Source organism: Capra hircus, chromosome 5 (assembly GCF_001704415.2).
Source record: "Capra hircus breed San Clemente chromosome 5, ASM170441v1, whole genome shotgun sequence".
In the NCBI taxonomy this organism is placed as follows: domain Eukaryota; kingdom Metazoa; phylum Chordata; class Mammalia; order Artiodactyla; family Bovidae; genus Capra; species Capra hircus.
In genome coordinates, this window is record NC_030812.1 from 100,932,342 (window position 1) to 100,948,658 (window position 16,317).

Consider the following 16,317-nt stretch of genomic DNA (forward strand, 5'->3'; position numbering starts at 1 on the left):
CCAGGGGAAGAAAGGGGATGCTGGGTACGATGATGTTGAACTCAGTGCCCCGGAACATCCACAGTGACTTTCTTGTGATGCTGTATCAAATATGAGATGAAGCCTCAGATATTCTAATTGCCTGTATTTCAATAGAGTAGTGCTGACCTGTAATTGTGTCATATGAAAATTGCTCAAAATGAAATATTCTGAATAATTTAACTTTTGCTGTGCTGTTAATTTAGCAAGTTCCATGCCAAATGCTTTTAGAGGATTGGCCTCAAATGCCATCTTCCTCAAAGGAAATGCAAGATGAGTGAGCTGACCTGAAATATTCTGAATAAAAACTTTTTGCTGTGCTGTTAATTTAGCAAGTTCCATGCCAAATGCTTTTAGAGGATTGGCCTCAAATGCCATCTTCCTCAAAAGGAAATGCAAGATGAGTGAGCTGACCTGCTTTCTCACCTATCTTAGAGGCTAATGAGGGCATGCTCACAAGTGCTCCAGGTCACCCTTATTTAGAAAAGGTATGTAAACTTGTCTACATTCACACACCCCTTCCTAACAAGATGAACTCATGGGAAAAAAAAAAACAGTTCTAAACATCTCTGTGTTTGTAGCTTGTTCTTGAACACCAGACGGGTGTGAGCTTCAAAGTGGGAGGTTGGCTGGTGGGAAAGAATAGATACAGCTTTCCTTATTCCTGCCTCAATATTCACAGGCCAATTAAAAATCTAACTGTACATAGCTACCTCTTCCTTTTTCATCTCTCATTTATTCCTTTAGTGGATACAGACACCTCTTTGCTCATCTCCCATGTCTTTTTGATTATCCAAACCTTCTAAATCCATTCTTTCTTCTCCATCTCTTCCTACTATTTTTTCAGGATGCTGCTATTTCTTGTCTCTCCAAGGATCTCTCCTTCTAAGAGAATTATATCAGTTCATATACATCTTCAAGTTGATGGAAGGCAACTTGGTGCTCACCCACACCCTGTATTCAGGTGGGACAAGAGGGCAAGAAAGTGGAGGCCTAGGCAGAGGGGATCCAGAAGAATGGATGTAGATAGAAAGATCAGGAACATTTGGCTATTTATGTTTCAGAGATATGGATGGAGGCATCTGACATGACTGATCTCTTAGAGGAAGAATTTCAGACCAAGGGGCTTCTTTGAAAACATCTATTTTTTCAGATGAGTGTTTCAAGATTGTTTCAAGATTGCTTTAATCTGGTTACTACTGAAAATGGAACTGTGATCCTGCTGTGACTCCTCAGGGTAGAGAGAGCTCTCATGAAGAAGTGGCAAAGTAAAGATTACGTTTACACAGCACTACCCCTGCAACCCCCTGCACCCCACCCCGGCCAATTCCATTGTGGACATGTGGAGAAGCTGCTGAACTAATATAAAACCTGAGAGTGCTGGCCTGGTTCTGAGCTGGACCCACCCAGTTTCTTGGTTGATGACTCTGGATGGTTTCTAGGGCTCCAACCTCCACTCATGCTTGCACTCTTCATAGTTCTAGGCTGTGCTTGGGGATGGGAAGATGCCCAGGGCTTCTTCCAGGGCAGCTCACATGGCTGTTCACTTGGGAAGTGATGAAATAGATGACATATGATGAAATAAGGCACACATGCAAGAAGCTCAGTGAACTCCAAGAAACACAGATAAACGATTAAATTCAGGAAGACAACATATGAAGAAAATAAGATTAAAAAATTATCATCATCATTATTAATGTTTTTATTTTGGTTGCACTGAGGTCTTTGTTGCTGCACATGGCTTTCTCTAAATGCAGCAAGCAGTTTCTCTATGTGAGGGCTTCTCTTATTGTGAACAGGTTCTAGCACCCAGGCTTCAAGGTTGCAGCATCACCTCCTATTTGTGATTTGCGGGTTCTAGAGCTCAAGCTCAGTAATTGTTGAGCTAGGGTGTTACTTCACAGAATAAATTCAGATTTTTTTAACAGAGATAGAAATCATGAAAAAGGAAGTAAACAGGGAGTTTGCTGATGGTTTTGTGGTTAGGATTCGATGCACTTGCTGCTGTGGTCTGGATTCAATGCCAGTAGGGGAATGAGATCCCTCAAGCTTTGCAGTGGAGGCAAAGAGAATAACAGAAGGAACAAAACAGAAAAATGAACCAACAGAAATTCAGATGCTTAAGATTCAGTTCAGGTCAGTGGTTCAGGTCGTGTCCAACTCTGCATACCCCATGGACCTCAGCACGCCAGGCTTCTGGTCCATCACCAACTCCTAAGCTTGCCCAAACTCATGTCCATTGAGTCTGTGATGCCATCATCCAGCTGTCTTATCCCTGGTCGTCCCTTCTCCTCCTGCCCTCAATCTTTCCATAGCATTCAGGGTCTTTCCTAATGAGTCAGTTCTTCACATTCAGGTTGTCAAAATATTGGAGTTTCAGCTTCAGCATCAGTCCTTCCAATGAATATTAGGGAGTGATTTCCTTTAGGATGGACTGGTTGGATCAGTTGCTTAAGGCTACAATGAATGACATGCAACAAAATGAAAAATGCTGCCTAGAGCATCAACAACAGCAGAAGACCCTGTAACTCAGAAGGCAGGACCATTGAGATTACCCAGCCAGGGGACAAAGGAAAAAGAGGAATGACCAAGTGTGGAAGAACCTGTGTGAACTGTGGGGCAACATTCACAGAAACAACCTGCACATTATTGGAGTCCCAGGAAGGTGATAGAGAGGGAGAAAGGGACAGAGATTGCACTTCAAGAAATAATACCAGAAAATCCCATATTCTGAATGAGATTTAGACATCCAAGTTCATGTAGCTAATAGGTCACTCCTCAGAGTTCATTCAAAATGATCATCCCCAAGACACATTACTTGTAATCAAGAAAGAGTAGAGAATTTTATAAGCAGCAAGAAGAAAAGTAAAATGCTCACATAAAAGAAATTCCCTTAAAAATATCAGTGGACTTCTGAGTAGAAACCTGACAGTCCAGGAGAGAAAGGATGATATATTCAATCTTATGAAAAAAAAAAAAAAAAAAAAAAGAACCTACCAACCAAGAATAATTTTCTCAGGAAAGGTTGTTTTTCATAATGAAGACGATATAGACTTTCCAGATATCAAAGTCAAATCATGAATATCCTGTTGAAGGAAAATAACATTTGATGGAATTCATCAACATTAGGCTTGTCTTACAAGATTGCTGAGGGCAATTCTTCAAACTTAATGAAGGATGCTGATTTTATATGAAAGAAGTAGAAATATGCAACAGACTTGTAAATGTAAGTGCTGAACCCAATTCCAGCACACTCTAACGCTGGAAATATGGTAGGTGCTAACCGGTTAGCTTTAGTCTAAAGAAAGTATTAAAATAGCTATAGAGAAAAATATTTTGTTAGTGGATACACAATATAGAGAGAGGTAAATTGACATCAAAAACAAAATGCGTAGAAGGGGATAAAAAGGTAGAGCTTTTGCATGTCATTGGGAATTAACTTGTTATCAGTGTAGTATATACTGTTGTCCCTCTAAGATGTTTTATGTGAGCCATGTGGCAACAAAAATGTAAAAGCCTACAGTAGATTCACAAAAAGTAACAAGAAGGGACTCAAAGAGCAACATTATCCAAAATTATCAGTTCTCAGTTCTAACTGTTGTGCAGAACAGTTGAGTTGTCCTGGTCTCCACATCATCTTTCAAGATCAGCCCAAGAGGACTCTCCTTCAAAAAGTGAAAGACTAATTAAGCTGTCTGTTATTTTAAGGCAAAAGAAATCTTTTGGCCCCTCATCTCCTTCCTTAGGTCATATCGATGGTGCAGCTGTACTTTTTTAATTGCAAATTTTCTTCCTCTGATATTGCTGTGTGATTTTAATGAAAAAAACTGCCAATGATAAACCATATGAATATCCTGTCTCTCAGTTGGGTTTGATTAAGACTTATTAAGAAGCACATGTAGGTACTTTGTGGTTTGTCTTGTGTATCCTCAGAGATAGAGATTTGCAGTGTTCGTTGTGACATATTGTTGGTGATAAGCTGCTTGTTGTGAAAATCAAATCTTGCCTTGCTAATTGCAAGAAACATATGCCTTTAAAACAAAAATATTAGCTAAATGATGTTCTCAGAACATTTCTTTATATTTAAGACAATTTCTCTTAACATTTAGTACAGTGCCACTCAGCCATTCAATAAATATTAGCTGAGCATCTATTAAGTTATAGAGAGGGAGATACAGAGCTTATACACAGGCACAGGCCTCTCTCCAATCCTGGCCCTGGCAAGGCCTCAGACAATGCCTGCACACTGCAGGCACCTTGGTTAGCATGCCCAGATTGGGAAGCATTCGGTGACAAGGAAAAGAGATCTGTTCACAGAGTCTTTGATGTTAAAGGAGGAAGACATTTTGCTGTGTTTCTAGTGTTCTTAGGCCTGGTCTGCGGGCAGGACTCAGCTGCACCAAAGCTCCACATGCAACAGAGCCTCAGTTCATAGACTTTGAGTCTGAGCAATCACTCAGGCTTTGAACTCTGAGTGCCACCCCAGAGGCACTAACCTTAGGTCTCAGTGGTTTAAGAATCACCACCCACAAGAGCTCAATAGCTCTGCAGTTGGTAGTTACATCAGCTCTGAGCAGAGGTGGGTTAATCATGAAGTTAATGAAGCGTGTTCTTCAGAGCCTCTCCTTGCACCAGCCCCTTCCAAGTCCCAAGGGGGCCCTAGGGCTGTGGTTGAAACAGAGAGGACTCTATGATCCTTGCCCCTCACCGTGTCTTCTGCCTGCCTTTTGCCTGTGGAAAACTTTAGTGAAAGAATATGTTTAATTGGAGAAGCGAGAAACGTGGAAACAAAGGAAAACATTCAAAGGAGACTAAATAATAATATTGTAGTCATTAAGCACAGTAAGGACCTTTAGTTCTTTCTCAAGGATTATGGATGATATTCTGAGCCATGTCCTGGGAGCTTCTTATAGATACAGAACACCAGGTGGAGCAGTGACTACGTGATGACCACACTGTACCCAGGACTTGAGCATCCACAGTCCTGAGAACTGACCACAAGACATGGGAACAAGTCCACCCCAGCACTAAAGATTAACTGTGGATGTTTTGGATGGCATCACCGACTCAATGGACATGAGTTTGAGCAAGCTGCAGGAGCTGGTGATGGACAGGGAAGCCTGGTGTGCTGTAGTCCATGGGGTAGCAAAGAGTCAGACATGACTGAGCAACTGAACTGAATTGAAAGTAACCAAGATGACACTAGTCAGACCACTCATGACCAATGTGAAGATGACTGTACTATTTCTGCATGTAACCCCCCTCCCACTTTGTCTATAAAACTCTCACCGCCTACTTGTCATGGCGGGTGAACGTTGGCCTTTGAACAGATGTCTGCCACTGCCCCTGCCAGTTGCCGGCATATGAAATAAAGCAAACTTTCTCTTCCACCAACCTGACCTGTTTACTTGCTTTTAAGCAGTGAGCAGCCAGACCCCACACACATACCTTTCTGTAACATGATCACAAAGAGATAGGATTTGAATGTGCCATTTTCTTCAGTTGAGGGGAAGAAAATTCAGCAAAATTATTTCTTACCCAAAGGTGAAGAAATTAATTAACTACATAGAGCACTACATCCAGGAATCAGATTTGTTCCAGAAATCAACAAAAACTGAAGAGGTTTAGAAAGTACATGCTGCCTTTTCATTAGTACAGGATTGGTGGAAAGTAAAAATATGATGAACTGACTAACTTGAGCAAAGGAGAGCTGTTTAAGGATGAAGGTCGAGATGCTAAGAGACAAGTTTGGGAAAGTGAGCCTGACTGTCAGCACAGAGTGATGTAAAGGGAACAGGAGACGCACCAGGGGCGGGCACTCTTAAACAGGACTTAGATCTAGTTATTGGTCAACCAGAAATGGTGATTGAGAATCAACCAGGCCCAAGAGAGGATGCAAGCTGACCACCTGAGGGAGTATCTTGGGATGAAGACACAGAGGAAGAGGAGATCCAGGAAAGTACCTGATTCATGTGACAGCCTCTGTCTTTTTTTCAAGTCTTCCTTCCCCTTTGGATCTGTCAGAATAGACTCCGTTCTGCTACTGGAACAACTGACCCCCAGATCGCAGAGGCAACACACACATGCGTACACACACGCATCACCAACCTACACACGCACCGTGGTCAGCGAGGCAGCATCGGCTGGCCTGTGCCCCACTGGGAACACACAGCTTCTGGGGCAGAAAAGAGAGAGGCTAGGGAGTCACACGGGGTTTTCATGTCTCCACTCGGAAGAGACACGTGTGGCACCACCCCCGTTTCATTGGCCAGAATGAGTCACTGGGAGCTAGAAAAAGAGCTATTTGATGAGTATTATTGTCAATGCCACATCCTTGACAGCAATGCTGTCAGTCTTTTTCTTGCCTTGGTGAAGTTTCTGAGCTACAGCTTTGTGCAGAAATTATATGTGATTGGACCTTCCCCAGAGTGAGATTTGAAGAAGGCATTTTCTATCTGGTTCTTTTGTCTGATGTGTCTCTGACTCCTTACTCCACTTCAGTCTGTGCCGAGTGGGATTAGTCAGATTCGTGTCTCCCCATCCCTTTCCCGCTCAGTATCATTAACTCCGGGTGGTTTTCAGCATTTGTTCATGCATTCATTTCTTTCTTTACCCACTATTTGTTAAGCTCTTTCTTTTTTTATTTTTTAAAATATAAATTTATTTATTTTAATTGGAGGTTAATTACTTTACAATATTGTATTGGTTTTGCCATACATCAACATGAATCTGGTAACGATAACCCTGTTAAGATCTTTCTATGTCTTTACTTGACTTTAAAGAGATATTGAAGAGTAAGACACAATACTTGCTCTCAAGAAGCCCCCACTTTAGAGACAGTGGGCAAGATTTTATCGATTAAATAGGCACAGTGGTAATTTTGAGCTGGGGAAATTAGAGTGCATTTAAAAATGAGAAGATTTATGAGTTTTCTTTCTGTAGTGGGCTTAAAAATGTGCCCTCTGGAATTCAAATATACATAAATGTAATATACTCTTTTTATCACTGATTTCATCTTGTGCACTAGCAAGGGATGTTTGTGTGGACTGAAAGTTCCATAAAGTTAACACAGAGTCTCCTATTTAAAATTTGTCCCTCAACTTAGCTCGGGTTCGTTTTAATAATTGTTTTGTCATTTCTAGTTCAAGCTCCCTGCTCTGACTGATTTTTCTCTAATTACAGAGGCACCTTCTTGTCTCTCCTCCCACAGATGGTGTCTGGGGTGGGAGGGCTTCTTCCTTTCCAACAGCAGTGGGGAAGGGTCCTTGGTCAGCATGTGCTCCACTTAGAATCTGCTTGTCTTTGATTTATTAGCTTTGATCTGCTCTTGTCTCTGGTATCTGATGTTGCACTATGGAGGAATGAATGAGGCCAATTCAGTTCCACACTCTTTGATGTTTCTGGTTATAGACTGTAAAGGGCTGAACAGAGGTGATGGGCTGGACATCACCAGCTCATAGCCTTGCTTTCCTTCATGCCCTGGTGATGAAGTGGTCTTTGGTAAAGGAGTCTTTACGAACCTTAGTCCCATCCATGCAAGGAACACAGATGGTGAGGCAGGTCTCCAATGCTTTGGTATAACAACTCCGCTAATAATTTTCCCTTAGAGTTGTATGCCTCTTTTTTAATTATAAAATATTTAGTATTTTAGTCACTCTGATTGGTCCTGAGGAAATTTTCCTCAAGCAAGCAGGTTTAATTATTAACTTTCCTAGCAAAGAGATTACTGAACCTCTGAAACCACCATATTCTCATGGTGATTTGGGAATAATAACGCTACATGTTGTATTGTTTTACAGTCCATAAGGACAAATAGTTAGCCTCAGTAAAAGAACAAGATTTTTTCTGCTTTTTACTTTTGCACTTCTAATTCAAACGGAAGCTGTTCACATTTTTTATAACAAAATTGCTTCCTGTTACAGTTGTGTGTGGTTTGAATTGAAAATGTGCCAAATGATAAATTCATAAACATCCTGACCACTTGGCTGTATCTGATTAAGACAGAACAGGAGGCTTCATGGTCCTCACCTGTCAGTGTTCGGTGGTTTGTCTCCTTTATCTCCAGATAGAGAGAGAAATTTGCAGCGTTTATCCATGTTTAGAGCTGGCTCTCTCAGCACTGCTCTTGTGCTGGGGCTAGGTTGTTTCTAGTTATTGCAATTTACTGCATTCATTGCAGAAAGGTGTTGGAGTGAACCATATATAGCTCATACCATTTAACAGTATTGAAATATCATTCAAACGAATGATGCAGCTTACATTGTGCTGTTACATCCTCACAACAAGTTAAATTATTTCTCAAAAGATTTCTTTTTGATTGAAATGATTTGTGTAAAATACCAGGCTGACATTCATTCATTCAGGTACACGAAAGACAAAATTTAGGATTTTTAATTAGCCAGGCATTGGGGATATGAAGGTGAATTAGATACAAAATGGTTTTTTTTTTAAATTTATTTTCTATTTATTTTTTATTTTTTTACTTTACAACTTATGTACACCCGTGGCGGATTTATGTTGAATTAGATGCAAAATATTTTGCCAAGTACATTCAAGTTTATAAAGTAAAATGATTAAGTAAACAACTTGATTCACAAAAGCTCACCAATGGTAAGATTGAGGTTCTTGAGCAGTTGCATGGTGCACAGAGAGAAGGGGTGATGTGTAGAAGACACACAGCTCTGATTGGCACCAATCACCATCACAGCCTATAGCTCCTGGGAGAGTTCCAAGAGCCACAGTCAAGGCTCCAGGTAACAGAATTGAATTCCTGTTCTAGAGTCCTGGGATTCCTGTGACGAGATGGTGGGAGATGCCCTAACTCTGCTTCTTTACTACTACTGTGTGTGTATGTGTGTGTGTTAGTCACTCACTAATGACTAACTCTTTGCGACTCCATGGACTGTAGCCCTTCCAGGCTTCTCTGTCCATGGGATTTCCCAGGCAAGAATACTGAAGTGGGTTGCCATTTCCTTCTCCAGAGGATCTTCCTGACCCAGGGATTGAACTCAGATCTTCTGCACTGCAGGCAGATTCTTTACCATGTGAGTCATCAGGAAGGCAAGTTAACAGTAGTACATAATACCACTACTATGTATTACTGTTATTGTCTGGAAAATTCCATGGACAGAGGAACCTGGTGAGCTACAGTCCATGGGATCACAAAGAGTCGGCCATGACTGAGCAAATCAGCATCAGCACATGTATTACTGTTAACTAGTGTTGTAATATCACATGCTAATGCAAACTCACTTAATCCTCACCAAAACTCAGTCATCTAGGCATGATCACAACCCTCCTTTTACTAATCAGAGAGTGTAAGAACCATGTTCAATGCCCACACATGGCATGTAGCTCAACTGTGAGTCAAGACTAGGCAGTCTGGCTCCCGGGTCTGTTCTCCTGACCCCTGCCTTCCACTTTCTCAAGTTCACTGTGGACACAGCTGGGTTAGTGTCCTCTCTAAAGCTTTCCTTCTCAAATCTTTGATGAGATTGGACACTGAGATTTTCTTATGTGTCAGAAAAGAAGTAAATTCTTCCAAGGGTGAGTTGGTCCATGTTGACCCTGCTGCCCCATCTCTGGGGTAGAGGGTGCTGCCTGGGGACAGCCTGCCAGCCCTGAGCTAGCCCCTCTTTTCCAGCCCATTCTTCCCTATAACAGAGTCTGGAATCCTCAGCAGTGTCTTACCTGTGAGATCTCAATCCCAAGGTGATTGAGACCGTGTGTACCTGGTTCACTAAATGCATCCATGTGTCATCCCTTGGGAGGGATGACTGGACCCCAGAAAGCATGTCCCATGTTCTAGGTGTCTGTCTGGTGGTTTCTGGTGATGGTGTGGAGTCCATAACTGGGTAAGGAGTGATGACTTTGGGCCCAGAGGGAGTAGAGCATCAATTCCAAGTGACTGAGCAGACCTTGGTCCTTCTCCAGCCCCTGACTGTAAATTTTGGTTTTGATATTTATAATCAGTTTTTATCATTAATGAGTTAAAGGTCCAGATATAGAAGGAGACGGGGCTCAGGTACAGTCACGGAGTTTGAGAGTGAGAGGACCAGATGACAAGGAAGTGAATCTTGTATAAATAATGGGTAAATATTAGCATATTTAGAGGGAGGAAAGCTTGTAATCAGTTGTCTTTCCTCCTGAGTCTCAAGAAGGAAGGATGGGTATTACAGGACAGAGAAGCTGTGTCTGCAGACCAGGATGAGGGTCCTTCTGGTGGGGGATGTGGCAGGGCTGTTAAATGGCCAGCAGCTGCCCTGGGTGTTGTCCAGGCTGAGACATTAAGGTGGGCATGTGTGTGCGGCTCCTGAAGCCGTCTCTGAGCTCCGTGGGGCCTCTGGGGTCTGTGTGTCACAGATGCTTCCTTCCACGTCTGTGCTGAAAAGATGGAGTCAGGGTGAGGGGGCCTCAGGCTGGGCTTGTGTGGACCACAGGGCTGCATCATGGGAATCTTGAGCCTGAGGGGGCATGAGAAATGGGGGCAACACATTAGTGGCCTTGAATTTTGATGGGGGAGCTCTCTCTTGCATCCCTTATGGTCCTTCTCAGTTGTATATTCATCAGGATTACTTTCTGGGAAGCATCTGAGAGCTTCTCTGATCAGTGGAAACAGAACAAGGCATCAATGGCTGTACTGGACATCAGTCCCTTCTGCTTGTATCTGTCCCCTCAGCCCACCTGGGATTCCATTCTTGCTGCCACCTTTCTTCTTAAATGCAGAACTGAGGAGGTGGGTCACTGATGGTTCCAGGAAGCATGAACCCCTTCTATTCTCTGCTTCACTCGCCCCTTCTTTCCCCATCACATGCAGCTGTCATGTAGAAGAAGACTTTCTATTTCCCCTTCTGTCTGGAGCTGTTCCCTTAAATTACACTTTGCACTGTCTTTAGTTACGGTTTATAATACAAATGTATTCTGAATCTTATGAAACCATACTCTCAGCTTGTGAGGGGGATAAATGTGAAGTTTAGAAAACTTTAGTCTTTCTAAACTTTAATTTTCTTGTTGTTTAGTTCCTTAGCTGTGTCTGACTCTTTTCAATGCAATGGACTGCGTTGGACACAAAAGGATCACCAGGCCCTTCCGTCCACAGAATTCTCTAGGGAAGAACACTGGAGTGGGTTGCCATTTCCATATCCAGGGGATCTTCCTGACCCAGGGATCAAACCCACATCTCTTGCTTTGCAGGCGGATTCTTCACTGCTGAGCCATCAGGGAAGCTCCACGCTTTCCTCTAGAGATCTCTGCTACAATTTTGGAAGACTAGAGTTGAATGATGATTCCTCCTCTCTTTGTTTCCTTTAATAGCAATCTTTCTCTCCATAAAATTTTTTTGGTAACTAGCTGAAAGAGATACTTCACATAAAATGAAATGCAATAAAGGGAAAGGGATTTAATATATCTGAACGTCCCTATAGGGAACCCGCCTGCCAATGCAGGAGACACAGCTGACACGGTTTTGATCCTTGAGTCAGAAAGATCCCTTTAGAAGGAAACAGCCACCCACTCCAGTACTCTTGCCTGGGAAATCCGCTGGACAGAGGAGGCTGGCGAGCTACAGTGCAGGGGCTGCAAAGAGTCAGACACGACTGAGCATGCAGGCACTTGTTCCAGGACCCAGTCTCCAGATCACTCTGAGAAGGGGGCAAACCCTGCAATCTCATCCCCCAACTTGATGGGTCTTACTTCATGCCTCCACAGTCACCTGTGAATTCCTGTACTCCAGGCCCTCATTTTCTGCTGACCTGATAAATATTGTTGTATTTCAGGACTTCTTGAGGTCTCTGCTTTCACCCTGAGCTCAGTGCTGGGGAAAATCATTACTTGATTGTACAAAAGATATTCTCCACAGGCCAACAGATCCCACACCCAGACCCTGTGAGATCTCACAGTCTGCAGATGTCGACAAGGGTGATTAGGAGAGAGAAAGGCACGCAAGGTTTCTGATGCACCTTTTCTATCCCAGTCCCGGTCACGGGACTGGGCTCTCAGGACCATGGAAGCAGGAGGTCAAAGGACTGTGTTGCTCATATAAGGAGATGTGGAAGATTCAGAAGCTCATTGGTGTTCAGAAAGGGGCAGATGCAGCCTCCGATAGTGCCTGAAATGGTGAAAGGTGTTGCTGTTGGCTCTCAGGAGGGAGGGTATAAGGGGTGGTCTATATAGACCCCGGTCAGCACCCTGATGCCCCCTCATAGGCTGATCCTGCAGCTGGGACTGTGACCTTGAGGACGTGGGGTCAGGATGGCTCTGAGCAGACACCTCTCCCTCCAGGGATTCTGTGTCCTCCTCCTTGGCACCATAATGGGTGGTCAAGGTAAGAGCTGCCCTCTGTCCTGGGTTCACAGCAGGGAGTGGACACTGTGGTTAAAGGAAAGGGGTCTGGAGCTCTGGGGCTGTGGTCTCGGTGTTTTTGACCAAAAAGGACCCACGCTGACTGTGAACACTGGTCCCTCTCCTCTGCGGGCTACACTGGTCGTAGTGGCAGATTTTACAGAGCAATGAGGTTTGGTCTGGACCGAGCTGGCTCACCCTGAGTCCCTCTGCTGTCTCCCTTGTTCTCAGGGAGCTTCTAGGAGTCCCAGTGGCTCCCAGTGGGTGAAAGGTCCAGCGACTGACCCCAGCGAGGACTCTGGGCTGTTTCCACACACTCCACGTGCCTGGTGTGTGAACACAGCCCCTGGGTCTCCGTGTTTCCTGTGTCTGTACTCCTGTAGGCTCTGTACGTGTGTGCGTGTGTGTGTGTGTGTGTGAAAGTAAGGAGTGTGTGAGGGTGTGTGTTTGTGAGGGTATGAGGAGTATGTGTATGAGTGTGTGAGGAGTGTGTGAGGGTGTGAGTATGTGAGGGTGTGTGTGTGTGTGAAGAGAATGTGTGTGTGAGGGTGTGAAGAGTGTGTGTGTTTGTGGAGTGTGTGAGGAGTGTGTGAGGGTGTGTGATGTTGTGTGTGTGTGTTAGAATGTGTGTGTGTGTGCACGTGTGTATAAGGGGCGACACAGCCTGTCTGTGTGACAGGAATGGGGCTGCTGAGCAGGGACTGAGTCTGCTGGTCTGTGAAGCACACAGGGTCCCACATGGGCTGGGTGTCATGCCGCTGCATGTGACCAGATCAGAGAGAATGGCGCACCTGCCTGCCTCTCTGTGGCTCCTCTCCCCCACTCCCTGGGCTCTCCTCTGCTTGTTGCCGTGTGTGCGCAGCACTGGGCTCTGTGAGAGGCTCTGCTTGCTGGCCCTACCTGTTCCCACCAGGTGTTCACTGTGGATCAGACGAGCTTGCAGCCAGGAGAGCGGACCTCTTGTCTGTAGGGATCAGTTGAAGCACAGCCTCAGGTGTATAAGTTCCTGAGTCCCTGCCCCGGTCCCTGTGACTCATTTCCTGATGTGCTGGGGGCCTGGGACGGTCCTTTCCCCTCCCAGGAGCTGCTGTGACTCTGTAGGGAGCCCTTTCTCCGTGCCCTCTCCTGTCCCGCCCTGGAGCTGCTTTCCCCTGAGTGAGGGTGGAGAATGTCACCAATCCTTCCTCATGGTCTGCAGGGTTTCTTTGGACAAATCTGCTCATCTCCTTATGGGAGTCCTCTTGGGTGACAGAACTTTTTCTTCTCTTTACGCCTTTAGAATTCTGTCTTTGCATTTGGACAGTTAACTCCGTTAGTCATAGAAAAGGTTGCTTTGGATTGAAATTTTGGGGTGACTTATTAGCTTCTTGAGCCTAGATGTCCAGATCTTTCCCCAGGTTTGGGAAATTCTCAGCCTGTGTTTTCCCCTTTCTGTTTTAGTTATTTGCTTTTGGCTGTGCTAGGTCTCCTTGCTGCCCGCGGGCTTTCTCTCGCTGCGGTGAGCAGGGGCTGCTCCTCGCTGCAGTGCACAGGCTTCTCACTGCAGGGGCTTCTCTTGCTGTGGACCACAGGCTCTGGGTGCATAGGTTTCAGCAGCTGTGGCACACAGGCTTAGTTGCTCTGCGGCATGTGGAATCTTCCTGGACCAGGGATTGAACTGATGTCCCCTGCATTGGCAGGTGGACTCTTACCCACTGCACCACCAGGAAGTCCTCAGCCCCTAATTCTTTTCTCCCTCACTTCTCCTGCCCTGACTCCATTGCATACATTGTTCCTCCTTATGGTGTCCACAGTTCCCACTGGCTTTCTATATTCCTTTCATTCTCTTTTTGCTTCTCTTTGGATACTTTCAACTGACCTTTCTTCTAACTCGTTGATTCTTTTTTCTTTTTCTTTCCCTTGGTCAAGTCTGTTGAATCTCTGTATTGAATTTTTCAGTTTACTCATTATATTGTGTGTTTGCTAAGTCGCCTCAGTCATGTCTGGTTCTTTGTGACCCTATGGACTGTAGCCCACCAGGCTCTTCTGTCCATGGGATTCTGCAGGCAAGAACACTGGAGTGGGTTGCCATATCCTCCTCCAGGGGATCTTCTGGACCCAGGGATTGAACCCGAGTCTCTTACATCTCCTGCATTGGCAGGTGGCTTCTTTACCGCTAGAGCCACCTGGGAAGCCCATTTGTTTATTATTCAGTTTCAAAATATCTGGTTGGTTCTTTTTTAAAAGAATATTTATGTATCTTTATTGTTGTTCTTATTTTATTTGCATTGTTTTATTGGTATCATTAAATATTTGAGTTACCTTATAACTCTCTGATCATCTTTTGAAGTATTATTTTGAATTCCTGGATCTCCATTACTTTGAGTCGGTTACAGGAGGTTTACTGTATTCCTTTGGTGGGATTTTGCTCCCCCGATTCTTCTTGATGTCTTATTCTCTTGTAGATGTCTGCACATTTAAAAAAGCAGTCACCTGTACCAGAATCTATATTATGATTTCAGTAGGGAAAGCCTTTCACCTCTGGGTAGGGGAACACTGGAATGTCCTGCAGGGTGCCAAGCACAGAGGCATAAGGTGGCACTGGGTCTGGGAGGGCATGAGATCCATTTGGCTCAGGCTGCTGACATTCACAGCATTGACAACTGTGTGGCGTTTGGAAAGTGTCGCAGGGGGTCTGCTGTCACTGGAATGGTAGTTAGTGTTCTCAACAGTGCCTCTGGTTCCAGAGCCTAGGGATCAAGGCCAGCAGTGGCGGTGGCCAGAGCCAATGGTGTGCACACATTTGGCTTTGGGGGCCTCTTGCAGGTGCCTCTGTTGGGGGAGTTGATGGTTGCAGGTGGTCAGGTTGTGGGAAGGCCTAGGAAGGCAGCAAAGACTGAGACCAACACTGGCTCATTGCTCAGACTCATGTCGATTGAGTTGGCGATGCTGTCTAACATCTCATCCTGTGCTGCTCTTCTCCTTGTCCTTCAGTCTTTCCCAGCATCAGGGTCTTTTCCACGAGTCAGCTCTTTGCACCAGGTGGCCAAAGTATTGTAGCTTCAGCCTCAGCATCCGTCCTCTCAATCAATATTCAGGGTTGATTCCCTTTAGGATTGACTGGTTTGATCTCCTTGCTGTCCAAAGAACTCCCAAGAGTCTTCTCTAGCACCACAGTTCAAAAGCATCCATTCTTCAGTGCTCAGCCTTCTTTACGGTCCAACTCTCACATCCATACATGACTACTGGAAACAATCATCTGTGCTGGTTATTAATTCTTTCAGGGGCAAAATCTGCTGTCTCTGTCTGCAGAGCAAGTCACTGTGAAGTGTGATTTCTCCTGCCATGTGGTTGCTATTGGTCCTTTGCTCTTCTTTCTTATGCCTAGCCAGCTCTATAAGACTGGCTCAGCTTTGCAGGTCTGCGTGAAGAGAACCTGAAGCAGGACTTTCATATGGTGCCCCCAAAGGCTAGGGACACTGGTTACTCAGCCTGCTCTTATCCTCCTGGTGAGAGAAACTCTGAGTGATGCTGGTTTGAAGGACGAAATGATGCCACCAAATGACAGTGTCTTGGCATGGTCAGACTTCTAAGAGTACTCCAGATCTTTCTGGAGCTGTTTTTATTACTGATCATTGTCTACCTTTTGGTCTTTCTTTAAGAGGATGGAGGCTGCTGTCTCCTACATCAGCATTTAGGTAATGGCATGTTTGAGGTCTTTATTCCTTGAGAGAATGGTTTTGAGTGTAGAATTTTAGATTGGCAGTTTTTTTTTTTTTTTTTTTTTTTTTTTTTTTTACCTTTTGGTAAGTCTAAAGTTTCAATCTACTCCACCCTGGCATCTCTTTTTGTTCTTGGGGATTTAGATGTTAGTATAGGTGTTTTTCAATTTTATATGCCTAATCTTTATCTCAGTGTTTTTCTTCTTGTCAATTTTCTGCTGTTATTTTCCATTTTAGTAAAAGTAAGCTGGGTATGTTG

General features: G+C 44.3%; 2 pseudogenes; one reads left to right on the forward strand and one right to left on the reverse strand.

The window, feature by feature from the left end:
- Positions 1-396, reverse strand: part of LOC102172536 — a 46,478-nt pseudogene extending 46,082 nt beyond the window's left edge.
- LOC108636118 overlaps positions 12,268-16,317 on the forward strand; it is a 72,830-nt pseudogene continuing 68,780 nt past the window's right edge.